General features: G+C 38.8%; 1 pseudogene; it reads right to left on the minus strand.

Annotated features, from left to right (window-relative positions):
• The window catches only part of LOC119524383, a 76,985-nt pseudogene that overhangs the window by 36,686 nt on the left and 27,888 nt on the right, over nt 1-12,411 (minus strand).

Below are 12,411 nucleotides of genomic sequence, written 5' to 3' on the forward strand. Positions count from 1 at the left end.
ATATTCCACAATAATTAGTTGCAGAAAAACAATCTCACAATTTCTTTCCTTTTGTCCAGCTTATGGAGAATAATGTCATGGCCAATTCCACAAAATTGTTGACTGAATTCATCCTCATGGGATTTTCAGATATCTGAGAGTAGCAAATCCTCCATGCTGTGCTGTTCTTAATCATGTACTTGGCAGCTCTGATTGGCAAATTTCTCACCATTACACTTACCATCTTGGACCACAGCCTCCACAGCCCCATGTACTTCTTTCTGAGAACCCTATCATTGTTAGACCTTTGTTTCATCTCTGTCACAGTTCCCAAGGCCATCATTAAAATCCTAACCCAAAACAGTTCCATATCTTTCATGGGGTGTGTAGCACAGGCCTTTTTGATTGTTTTGTTTGCTTGTGTAGAGCTGGCCTTGCTGACAGTGATGTCCTATGACCGATGTGTAGCCATTTGCCGCCCCCTCTATTATCAGGCCATCATGAGAAGAGCTTCTTGTGAACAGATGGTGGCTGCATCATGGCTCAGTGGGGTTATCTCTGGGTTCTTGAACACAGCTGTGACCTTCTCGTTACCATTTTGTGGGTCGAATGCTGTCCATCAGTTCTTCTGTGAGATTCCCTCATTACTCAAACTCTCTTGCTCAGAGAAGAACCTTGCTGAGATTGGAGCTATAACGGTCACAACATCCTTAGCTTTTGTGTGTTTTATTTCCATCATAATTTCCTATATCCAAATCTTTTCCACAGTGCTGAGGATCCCATTGGTGGAAGGCAGGTCAAAACCCTTCTCCACCTGTATTCCTCAACTCATGGTTGTCACTGTTTTCCTCAGTACAGGGTCCATTGCTTCCCTAAAGCCAATGTCAGAGTCCTCTTCTGTTTGGGATCTACTAGTGTCTGTCTTCTGCAGCATCGTGCCACCCACCCTGAACCTCATCTACAGCCTGAAGAACAGGGAAATGAAGGCTGCCTTCTGGAGACTTCTGAGAAAAACTGTCTTTAAATAACAACAGCACAGATATTTTATTCAGTTCAGAGAAGCAAGAGGCCAATTTGATTAATGATAACAGGCTTTCTGTTGTTTAAAAAAGACTTGAACATTTACACTTATATAGGCTGGTTGATTTCATGCTTAACATTTCTTTAATCTAAAATAAAATAGATTTTCCCCAAATCAATGGGTTTTAGGCAATAGAAAGTTTTTTTAAATAAGTTTTATGGACATATAGTCACACTCCATTCAATTGATCCAAGTGTACAATCAATGGCTATTAGTGTAAACACAGAACTGTGAATTCATCACCACGATTTTAGAACATTCTCATTACTCCAAAACAAACAGAAAAGAAAGAAAGAAAAACAATAGAAAGTTTAATCTGGGAAGCTATGATTTTCCTCTTATAAGTGTGTGTTTTAAACTTAAACAAATGGATTCATTATATAGGTATATTTCTGCAATTCTTTCATTCAGAAATATGTGTTTGAGATCTATCCATGTTATACTCACTCCATGATGGACATCATATTGTTTCCAATTGTTCTTCTTTTCAAACTTCAAATAATTATAATGAATATTCTTCCACTGTTCTTCCTATGCAAAAGGAAATCAAGTTGGTTAACAATATTCACCATTTTCAGTTCTATAATTTGGTCAGTTTGTTCTTGAGTGTATATATATATATATATATATATATATATATATGCTGACTTTCATTCCTAAGAATAGTGGATAAAAGTGTATTACATATTTTTTTCAGTTCCACTTGAGTATTTAATATATTAAGAATATTTTTCAAAATATGCACCCCTTTGAATAGTAAAATAAAAAAGGTAACTTGACATACTATTAATTTTTATTTTCTCAGGTTTCTAATTAAGATGAACCTCTTTCTATGCAGTTAGATTAGTAAAAAGATAATAGATATAAAATCCAGTATTTCTCATCTATAAATTCACCTTCCATATGCTTTGCCCATATTTCAGTTGGTGCTCTCATGCTTTTATATTTAATAGACATTCATCAATTCTTAATTCTAGACTGTTTCTTCTGTATCATGCAAAGATTTCTCAGACTCTCATTTGGTATTATTCTGTTTTATGGTGTATTTTATAAAATTAGGAAGAATTACTCTGATCAGCTTACATTTATTCATGTTTCTTTATATGGATTTTGCTTTTTATTTACTTGTAAAAACCATTAATGTATTCACTAATAAAATCTTCTATCAATATTTTACTTGTTTTATATATATATTGTCTTTGCCCAACCTGATATCACCACAGGAAGTCTGAGAAAATAAGATGTAGGAATCCATTATCATAAGGGAGATGGCACACAGAAGATCAGTCAGGCATCTCACCAAAGGAGGAAAAGAGAATTATAGGATTTAGGTAATGGGATGTATCTAAAGGGGATAGACATTAGGTCTGGACAAAAATAGGACCTGGGTCCTGCTTCCTTGGAAAAAGCAAAGTTAAAAAAAGATATGAACAGCTGAACAGAAATCCGTTACTTGCCCCAGGGGAGGAGACTGAGGCTCATTCTGTGCATCAAAGTGACCAAGTTCTCTAGAAAGGAAGAGAATGTTTCATTCTTACTGATGAAATTCCAATCAGAAAAATGTCTGCTAATCTAGGATTTTAGTCAGCGAGGCTTCTCCATGAGTGAAAAAGCTATAACCACTGAAAAAAGAGGGTTGTATGATACTTAAAGCTGGACAGTGTCTTTGGGGAGAACCAAGGCATTCTGCTAACTTTGCATCTGGCTTTATCTGTATCTGTCATCCCAGTCTGATGAATGGCCAGGCGATGTTTACTTCCTCATTATTAAAGTCTTTAATTTACCTGAATTAATGGCACAAGGGGATATTTTCATGTTAATTTTAATGTGAAGAAACTGACGAAATTACATCATCATCTCTTAATGCTACTCTCCATTTTCAATGCTTTGTGATGCTGCCACAATTGTATTACCTAAATGTTTGTCTGGTCTTCTTTGTTTTCCATTTTTCTGTAGTTATTCAGCACCAGCCCATGTTTTCCCCCTATTAGGGATTCATAGCAACAATTAGGATCTCTAAGACAAAATTCCCTTCTGAGTTATTTTCCAATATGGCCTTAGCTATTATTTTACCTTACTTGAGGACTCTTCATCTTTAAACAAGCATATACATGGCTAAAGATAACATGAAGAATGCTGACTATATAATGACGAAGTCAACAGTTACTATATCCCACTCTCAAAATATTTGATTACTTGCTCCTCACCTTTTGCACATGTTTCTGGCACCTGGTCTCACTTTCTCCATTTATTTATTTATTTATTTATTCATTCATTCATTCATTCATTATCAGAACATCAAGTGCTCTGGATTAACAGGAGTGTTACCAGCCCCTTTTGTGTTTTCTCCATTAAAGCTAAAATAAAAGACTCTGAGGTTTCAAAGAAAAGCACTCAGGTGGATGGTCAAATAACAATTTGTCCAGGCCAAGTGACAACTTATTGAGGGCAATGAGTGCAGAAGGCTGCTTTCTTCTATTTTCATGGCCTGAGTTACACCAGCTAAGAGGGAGATGAGTAGGTCTCTGACTTTAACTCTCCAGAAAACTTTATCAATTCCATCCATTTTTTTAAAGATCAAATTGTATTTTCTTTCCATTTTAAATTGTCTAAATTCTCTATTTTCATTAACATGTCTGAAATACCTTACTCTTTACACCCTTCTTAACAAATATTTTGGGTCCATTTATATATATATATATATATATATATATATATATAAAATAATATGTGCTAATATTATATATATATACAGTGTAATATGTATGTATGTATTATACTTTTATTATTTCAGTTAATTCCCTAAATAGTCTCTGTGTTGTAGATTTTATTTTACCCATCTAGTAGATGAAACTCTAGCGATAAATGGAGTTCAAGTAACTTGATCAAAGCCACACCTCCAGAGCCTTGTAGAACCAGGTTATAAACCCACGCTGGTTTTGCTTCAAAATTACCATGTGGAGCAGTACGAGAACCTGCAGTTCTCTGAAACTAGTTCAAGTACAAATACTTTTGAATCCCCCTTGCAGTGACATCTTCAGAGAACTGTCTCAATCTTGAGCTCTACCTGTATAGAGGGTGGCTGTGCTTGCTGAATGCTGGGCAAATACATTGTCCGGTGGCTTTTTTATTTGTGGACATGGCTATTGCATCTCATTTAAAACATTGTCCGTTGACACTCAATGTCTTTATGTATGGGTTTAACAAAATAATTCCTTTTTGAATTTAATTATAGTAAAAATCATGAACTTGCCACAAAGAGGAATAAGCATTTTCCATTCCTAGTAGGTGAAGGCTGTGCACCCCAGCATGTTGCCATTTTTGCCTTCACTAAAACTAGTATTTCCCAATTTTATGCCTCCAACTATGTTCTACTATTGCATTCCTCAGGATGGCTCCATTTACCTTTCTCTTCCATGGTTTTATTTCTCATAAGCTAATTGGGGCCAAGAGGCAATGGTCCAATGAAACAAAACAGGGACTAGTGAACTGACATGGGTAACACTGGAGAATTCTGTACTGGAAGGTAACATTGCCTGCTTCGTGGAAATAGGTCCAGCCAAATTTAAGGAGCCAGAGAGAAGTCACTCATCAGATTTATGTGCTAAACTGTTAGGTAGACAGGTAAGACAGGGAGTTTAATCAGAGGATGCAGATGCAAAGCCAAATAAAAACCACAATAACACTTCACATTATTTAACAAAAGGAAAATAACCAGTTCTGGAAAGGATGCAGATAAATTGGAACTCTTGTGTATTGTTGGTGGGAATGTAAAATGGTGCAGCAGTTTTGGAAAGCAGAATGGATGCCCCTTCAAAAATTTAAATATAGAATTTCCACATGATCTGGAAATTCCATTCATAGGTATATACCAAAAGAATTTGAAAACAGAGATGCAAACAGTTACTTTTACACCAGTGTTCATAGTAGCATTGTAGTCTTTGGATATATTATGTCCCCCACAAAAAGCCATGATCTTTAATCCAATCTTGTGGGATATTGGAATTAGGTTGTTTCCATAGAGATGTGACTCACCCAACTGTAGGTGAAAGTTTTGACTGGATTATTTCCATGGAGGCATGGCCCTGACCATTTGGCATGGGTCTGGACTGGCTTACTGGAGTCCTTTAAAATTGCTGGTGCAGACCCAGACGCTTGCTTGCTTACCTCAGGGATGCTTGGAATTGTGGACCCCTGATGTGGCTACAGCCAAGAGAGACATTTTGGAGACAGCCGTTGAAAGTAGACTTTTGCTAGTCTGGAGTTTGCCTGGGAGAAACTAAGAGAACACCCCCAGACACCTAGAGAGAAACATCCTGGGAGAAAGCCATTTTTAAACCAGAACCCTGGAGCAGATGCCAGCCACATGCCTGTCTTTTCCTGCCTAATGGAAGTTTTCTGGTTGCCATTGGTGTTCTTCATTGAAGGCATCCTATTGTTGATGCCTTAGTTTGGACACTTTTATGGCCTTAGGACTGTAACTTTGTAGTCGAATAAGCCCGTTTTAACAAAAAAAAAAAGCCAATCCATTTCTGGTATTTTGCATAACAGCAGCATTAGCAAATTGGAATAAGCATCATTCACAATAGCCAAAATGTAGAAATAACCCCAATGACCAGAGATGAATGGGTATATATACATATAATGGAACATTATTCTGCTATAAAAAGGCATGCAGTTCTGATGCATGCTACAACATGTATGAACTTTGAATGCATTATGCCGAGTGAAATAAGCAAGGCACATAAGGATAAATTCTGTATGGTTCCACTTACATGATATAATTAGAAACAGCAAATTCACAGAGACAGAAAGTAAATCAGCATCTATCAGAAGGGGGAACAGAGGGAAGGGGAAGTTGTTGTTTGATGGATACAGAGAACTTGTAAATTTTAGAAATTTAGAAGTAAAAAAAAAAAGGAAAAATAAAAAGGAGAAGGCAGAGAAGGATCTAGAGTTGTTGCATCAGTTGTTGGATGATCTGAAGCCAAAAGAAGGATTTAGCACATGTTTTGTCAATAGAATGATTGAAAAATTCACCTCCCTTTCACTCTATATAGTCAGGCATTTGGGACACTGACCTCTGATTTTTTAGCTCTGGGGCTAAATTTTACATCTGTGAGCAACCAAAATGCTTTTTCTACTTGCTGCTGTTTAGATTCTTTTTTTAAAGAAGGATAGGTAAAGAGCCTTCTTTATATCCATTTGCATCTATACCACTTATGAAAGGTAAGTATGATTTGTTTACTGTCCCAAACCATCTGATCCCAGAATCTCCCATTAGATGAATAAAACAGGCATTTTCTTATTCTATATGTACATTTTCTCTGTCAAAAACAAAACTGGTCCTTTTCTGGGAAACACAGAGGCAAAAAGATATTTTAGAAGGCAAGAGATATAAATTCTGGGCTAATTAACCATATCTGGGACTATATGAAAAGTATAAAATGAGTGCAAATATACTATGTTCTCAGTAGTAGTAAATGATCATCATTTGAAAAAAAAACAAACTTGCAGATTTTTTTTTGATAAGGGAATGGAATTAGGGAAGGATGATGGTGAGTTATATTAATATTTCCAACAGACAGTCTTTTCTCCCAAATTGTAGCAATTCATTTTTTTAAGCAAAGCATTTTAATAGATTTTTCTAACTCCTTGGTTGCACTTTTATTATCTAAACATTACAGGACTAAAAAATTATCTTTGTCCAACTCCATATCCTTTAATTCATCCATGTTGAGTATGATTCTACTCCCAAAGTTTTGCAAAAGGAAGTGTTTGTGGGTGATAGAGGGGCTCCTCTAGGCTCTCAGGACCCACTGACATGGTACAACTGCTTCACTCTATGGGCAAAAGAAGCCTAAAACCTCTCCATGCCCAGCTTGTAGTGAGGTGTTGGGGTCAATGGGGAGCCCAACATAGTAGCCCCTGAGCTTGGAGCTTGAAGTCAGGTGGGAGACAGGCATTAATCAAATATTCACACTGATGAATGTGTGACTATGAAGGGAGAGGGACAGGAGCATGTATGTGTTTGAGGGGCATGTGAGCCGGGAACTGAGACCAGAAAGAAGACTCAGGGATTGCCTTTGTGGGAAATTAATAGTTGAGAGCAGACTTGCTCCCTCACCATCTGAAAAATCAAGGCTTTGGTTTAACATGGTAAGGCTGTAACCTGTATGAGATGTGATTGAATCCACTAAGGGTCCTTGAGGTGGCTGGGCTGTCTGTCTGGAGGCTGCTGTCAGTTCAGGCCAGGTGGCCCTGTTCAGTGGCCCAGTCCTTAGCTGACTCAGCCACAACCTGACAGCCCCTTGCTCCATGCCCAAGTCTCGTGCCTCACACCTCTTCCCTCCTGTTCCTGAGATACAGTCTGTGCTCTCAAATTCACAACCTGAAAGCGTGGGGTGTCAACAGATTGTGGGAGTTAACAACTGTGATCAATGAAATTCTCTCCTTCCTTCCTCAACACTCTGTTAGAAAATGCAGTAGCTTCATAAGGTCAGTCTGAAGCCATTTGAAGAGGTCCCAGTAACTGGCTTAACCTGAAGTTCTGGCCAGCTAAGGAACCTCACCCCTTATGACAGCTTTCCATGTCTCCCTTCCTTCCTTCCCTCTTCCATCACTCCCACTTCCTTGGGATTGCATTCCCCAAAGAGTGCTACTCTGGGCCTTTATTGTTGAGACCACACTGGCTAAGACAGGAGGGCTATTAACTAGACTCAAATTTGACCCCCATTCTACTTGTTTTACCTCAAGGAACAAATTCAGGGTTTAAAAAAGAAGAAAACTCAGGTAGGAGTAACAGCTGCTAAGAAAATTAGCAATGGGGGTTAGTGGCCCAAACCGCCAGCACATGGCTGTTTTGTCCCCAGCAGGAGAGCAGAGAAGATGACAATTCCCTTGCATTCAGCACTCATCAGGATCCATTTGGAGTGTGGGGTGGTGGCACATATTTAGGGGAACACCTACAGAGCATGATCAGAAGAAAGAACAAGCCCAAAAAGACATTTGGAAATGATCCATGAGGAGCACAGAAGGAACAGAGGCAGGTTGTACTGTGTTAAACACACAAAGCATAGGGAAGAGTGAAAGGGAAGACAAAAATTACCATAGAATAATTATTGAAGACAGATACAAGTTCTTTCTGCCTGGGATTAAACTATAGAACTTGTCCAAATTGGAAGAAGTTAGTATGAGAATGATTGCACTCAGAACAATTTAAATGTTTTCTTCGGAGTAAGTGTTGTTCAATGGAGGAAGAGACTGCTTGATAAGGTAGCCACATCATCATGCTGTGAGTTTTCAAGTCTTTGCAAGGATGTTACAGAGGAGAAGATTCCTGCAGGGCATAAGAACTGGGTTGGAAGATTGCCAAGGTCACTCACAATGGGAAGAGCCTATGAGTATGGTTTTCTCACAAGATTGGTGCCTCATTTAGAGGAAACCTGTATTGCAAGCCACTTCAAGTCATGGACCTCAACCCCTTATGAAAAATGGCCTTCACACAATGGAGAAGGTATTTGAATAGCATTGTTCTTGAGCCTTAGGGAACTCTGAGCAGCTATTGCACAAATGCAGGTTTTTTGTTTCAGGAGATGGGATGAGAGTTGAGGACAGTGCAGTATAATCCATCACTGCAATTCAGAGCCTGCTGTCAGCTGACAGTACATCTCCTGGTGCATTCACCCCAGACAATTCACATGCTCACTCACTCATTTATTCATTCTACAAACACGGACACTGTGTGCTGGACACCATGGAGATACAGGTGATTTTCTATGAATCCATAGCCAAACAGAAGGAAATGGACAGGTAAAGATGCATCATCAAGGTGCATGATAAAGAGGATAGTGGAGACTGGGCATAGCACTGAGCCCCCATCAGGGTGACAGGGCTCAGAGGACACTTTTTTGGGAAGGAGCATACTGACCTGTCTCAAGGTGTCTATGAAACTGTTTTGGTTCAAGAAGATGCACAGGTTTGTTTATTTTAGCATTTGAAATGCTTAGGGAGACCTGAATTGTATCCTGATCCTGTCCCTTAATTGCTATTTAAACACTAGTAAAAGCAGATTGACTTATTTAATATATGTATATTTGAATGCTTACTCATGCACTAAGCATTGTGCAAACAGAGTTATGACAAGAAAGACACGGACACTGTCCCCATAGAGAATCCACTCTTGGATCCAGTAGTCATTAATGGCAGATTTATTTGCTTAAATACTTACCTAGTGCACCTGTGAAAAGAATGTGGGATCTGACCTGGCCAAGCTGCCAAGACTAATGTAGGAGTCAAGTGAAATGAGACATGCAAGATGCCAAACCTGCTGCTTGGTTCACAACAGGTGATGGATACATGTCCATCATTTACATAATGCCAGTGATGATGAAGATGCTTACTCTTCTCCCTTCAATGCCGCCACAGGGAAAACAAACACAAACACCACCTCCCCACATCCACCAACAGGTCTTTTTCCCTGATTTTCAAGCTGAACTTTACTTGTGCATGTACGAAACTAATTCATTCCTGAAGCCCCTGTCCAAATGAAAATCTCTTGTAACAAAGACTGATGTTGGATCTCTGCCTTGGCAAAGTTACCTCCAATCTTTTGCTAAGTACCAGTTGCATCTGTGGAAATCCTCAAGCTAGCAAGGCAACCATGTCCCACACTGGAGTTCATATGGCACCCGTATCTTCTGGATTCTTCACCTGTCCACATCTCACCTGTCAGGACTGGAGCCATGGGTGGGAAGGTAGCCAAGGAGGGGTGGACAGGGAAGGATGGGCAGGGCAGCTTTGCACCTGAGCTCATACCTGCCTCCTCTCCCTTTGTGGTTATAAGACTGAGGAAATTAAAAAGCAGAGGAATAACAAAGCTGAGCAACAAGAAATACATGGCTTATTCAATATGCCTTTTACTGTTTTTCTACTTAATCAGAGGAAAGAAATAGGTTTTGCATTCTGACAGACTTGAAATGAAATCTGTATTTAATCTGTAATTAAGTACATTTTATGACTTTAGGGAATTTCCTCATATTTTCTAAGCCTCAGTCTCCTCATCTTCAAAATGAAGACACTATGTCTTTCCCTAAAGGAGATTAAGATACAACCTTTAAAAGGAACTCACAAATGAGAGTTACTCAGTAAATGTCTTCTCCCTTCCTTACTGCCCAATGTTTGCTTCCTTTTGCTATTCTCTAGCTTGCATTTTCATTAAAATATATCTTTCTAAAACAACTAAACTTAACTTCCCAATTTTCCACTATGACAACACATAAATATGGAATTAAGTAAGAGTAGAGCATGAGATGATGAGTTTTATGCAAGTGAAAATTTTATTCAATATGACCATGTAAATCGAGGATAGTCAAGAAAACCCATTTTTCTTCAGTACACTTGGAATACTTATAAAAATCAATTCTGCCTAAGGCCATAAAATAGCCCTCGATGAATTCCAAAGAATTAGCCACATGCAGACATATGTTCTTTGACCACAATGCAAAACAATAAAAATGCATTAAAAAGAATACATTAAAAATAAACATCTGGAAACTCAATACTCTTTTAATAAAAAACTATATTTTAAAGGATGATTAATAAGAGAAATTACAATATTTTAGAGCTGATCACCAAGTAAAAGACTCCATATGAAAGTTAAAGCATCATTTAGAGGAAAATTTGTAGCTTGATTCAGAAATGTGACAGCATGAAGATGAGTGAGCTAAAGCCAAACCTAAGAATTCAGTTCTTATAACGTGATGTCAGTCATATCCTGAAGGACCTAGTTATTCTAAAGGAAAGAAGAGGAAATTCACATGAAAAAATTAGCAAATGGTAAAATACAGGTTGATTATAACTCATGGGTTATAATTCATCAAGTGCCCATACCTCAAATTAGGTATGTATTTTATGCATGGTAGGGACTATGCCTATGAGGCAGTTTGTGTAAATTAGCCTTAACCTTCACAACAGCTCTGCCATAAGGAAATGGAGGCTCAGTGATTTTAAATAAAAGCTAGAAAATGGTGAGGGGTGCTTGAAGCTCAAGAAGCTGATGGGAGTTCTTTTCATTCTATGGGGCCACACTGCCTCACCCTGGGCTGGGATACCAAAGTGCACAGGGCTCTCAGGGATGTCCGCACCCAGGGATCAGAAGCAATCAGCACTGTGCTTCTCAGGGAAGGTTCCATTGGTGCAGGGAGGCTGCGATGGGCCTCCAAGACTGCTTGAAGCTACAGTGCGAGGAAGAACATCAAAAGCAAATAATATGGCCGTGCTTGTAAATCCTGAAGACCTCAGTTTCCCTGTCCATGAGTCTAATTCTAATGTTTGCATCAGGACATGGCTGGGAGAGCAAATCAAGTAATATGAATGCAGATCATAAGCTCCAGGGAACACTGGCACTCTGCAAACCTAAGGAACTGTTATTAGTACTCCAGAGATAATGTTTGCCAAGTGCTCTAAACTCCTTGAAAGAAAGGTGACATGGAAATATGCAGGACCATTGTGATGGAGGAATTGGAATGTGGGGCTGGAGCTAGGAAGTCTGGTGCTTAAATGAAGGTGTGTGTGCAGAAGGCATGAAAGCAAATGGGGCGACTTTGCAGCTGGTCTGCAGGAGAGGAGTATGTTTGAAAACTTAACATTTCAAAATACATACCTAATTTTATTACATGAAAATGCCGAAATTGGTGGAATGTTCTGCGCACTTTAAAAGAATAGGAAAAAAAAAGGGGGGGAGGGGAATGGCAGTCTTCTCTGTATTAAATATCTTGTTTTGCTTTAAAAGAAACACAGGCTCAACTGCCAAACTTCAAATATAGGAATTAAACCAGAGGGATCCTAAGCAGCAAACACCAAATGGTTTAAGCTAGGTGTTTGAGTTTGCTAAAGTTGCTGAAATACCATATACCAGAAATGGGTTGGGTTTTACAATGGGAATTTGTTAGCTTACAATGTACAGTTCTGAGGCCATGAAAATGTCCAAATCAAAGCATCAATAAGCAATGCTTTCTCCCCAAAGACCAGCTACAAAACCTCTGTTCTTCTGTCATATGGCCAGGCTCATGGCGACACCTGCAGGTCTCTTCCTTCTCTCCCGGGTCTTGTTGCTTCCAGGTTCTGGCTTCAATGTCTTCCTGTCTGTTTTTGTGGTTTATCTTTGTTTCCTGGATATCCTTTCTCAGCTTCTCTGGCTTTTCTCTCTGCAATTCTCTGTGTGTTTTTCAGAATTTCCTTCCTTATAAAGGACTCCAGTAAGAGGATTAAGACCCACCTGGGACATGACTCAACTGAAATAATCTAATCAAATGGTCCCACCCAAAATAGGTCCACTCCAACAGGAATGA

This window comes from Choloepus didactylus (assembly GCF_015220235.1).
Source record: "Choloepus didactylus isolate mChoDid1 chromosome 11 unlocalized genomic scaffold, mChoDid1.pri SUPER_11_unloc1, whole genome shotgun sequence".
NCBI classification, from domain to species: domain Eukaryota; kingdom Metazoa; phylum Chordata; class Mammalia; order Pilosa; family Megalonychidae; genus Choloepus; species Choloepus didactylus.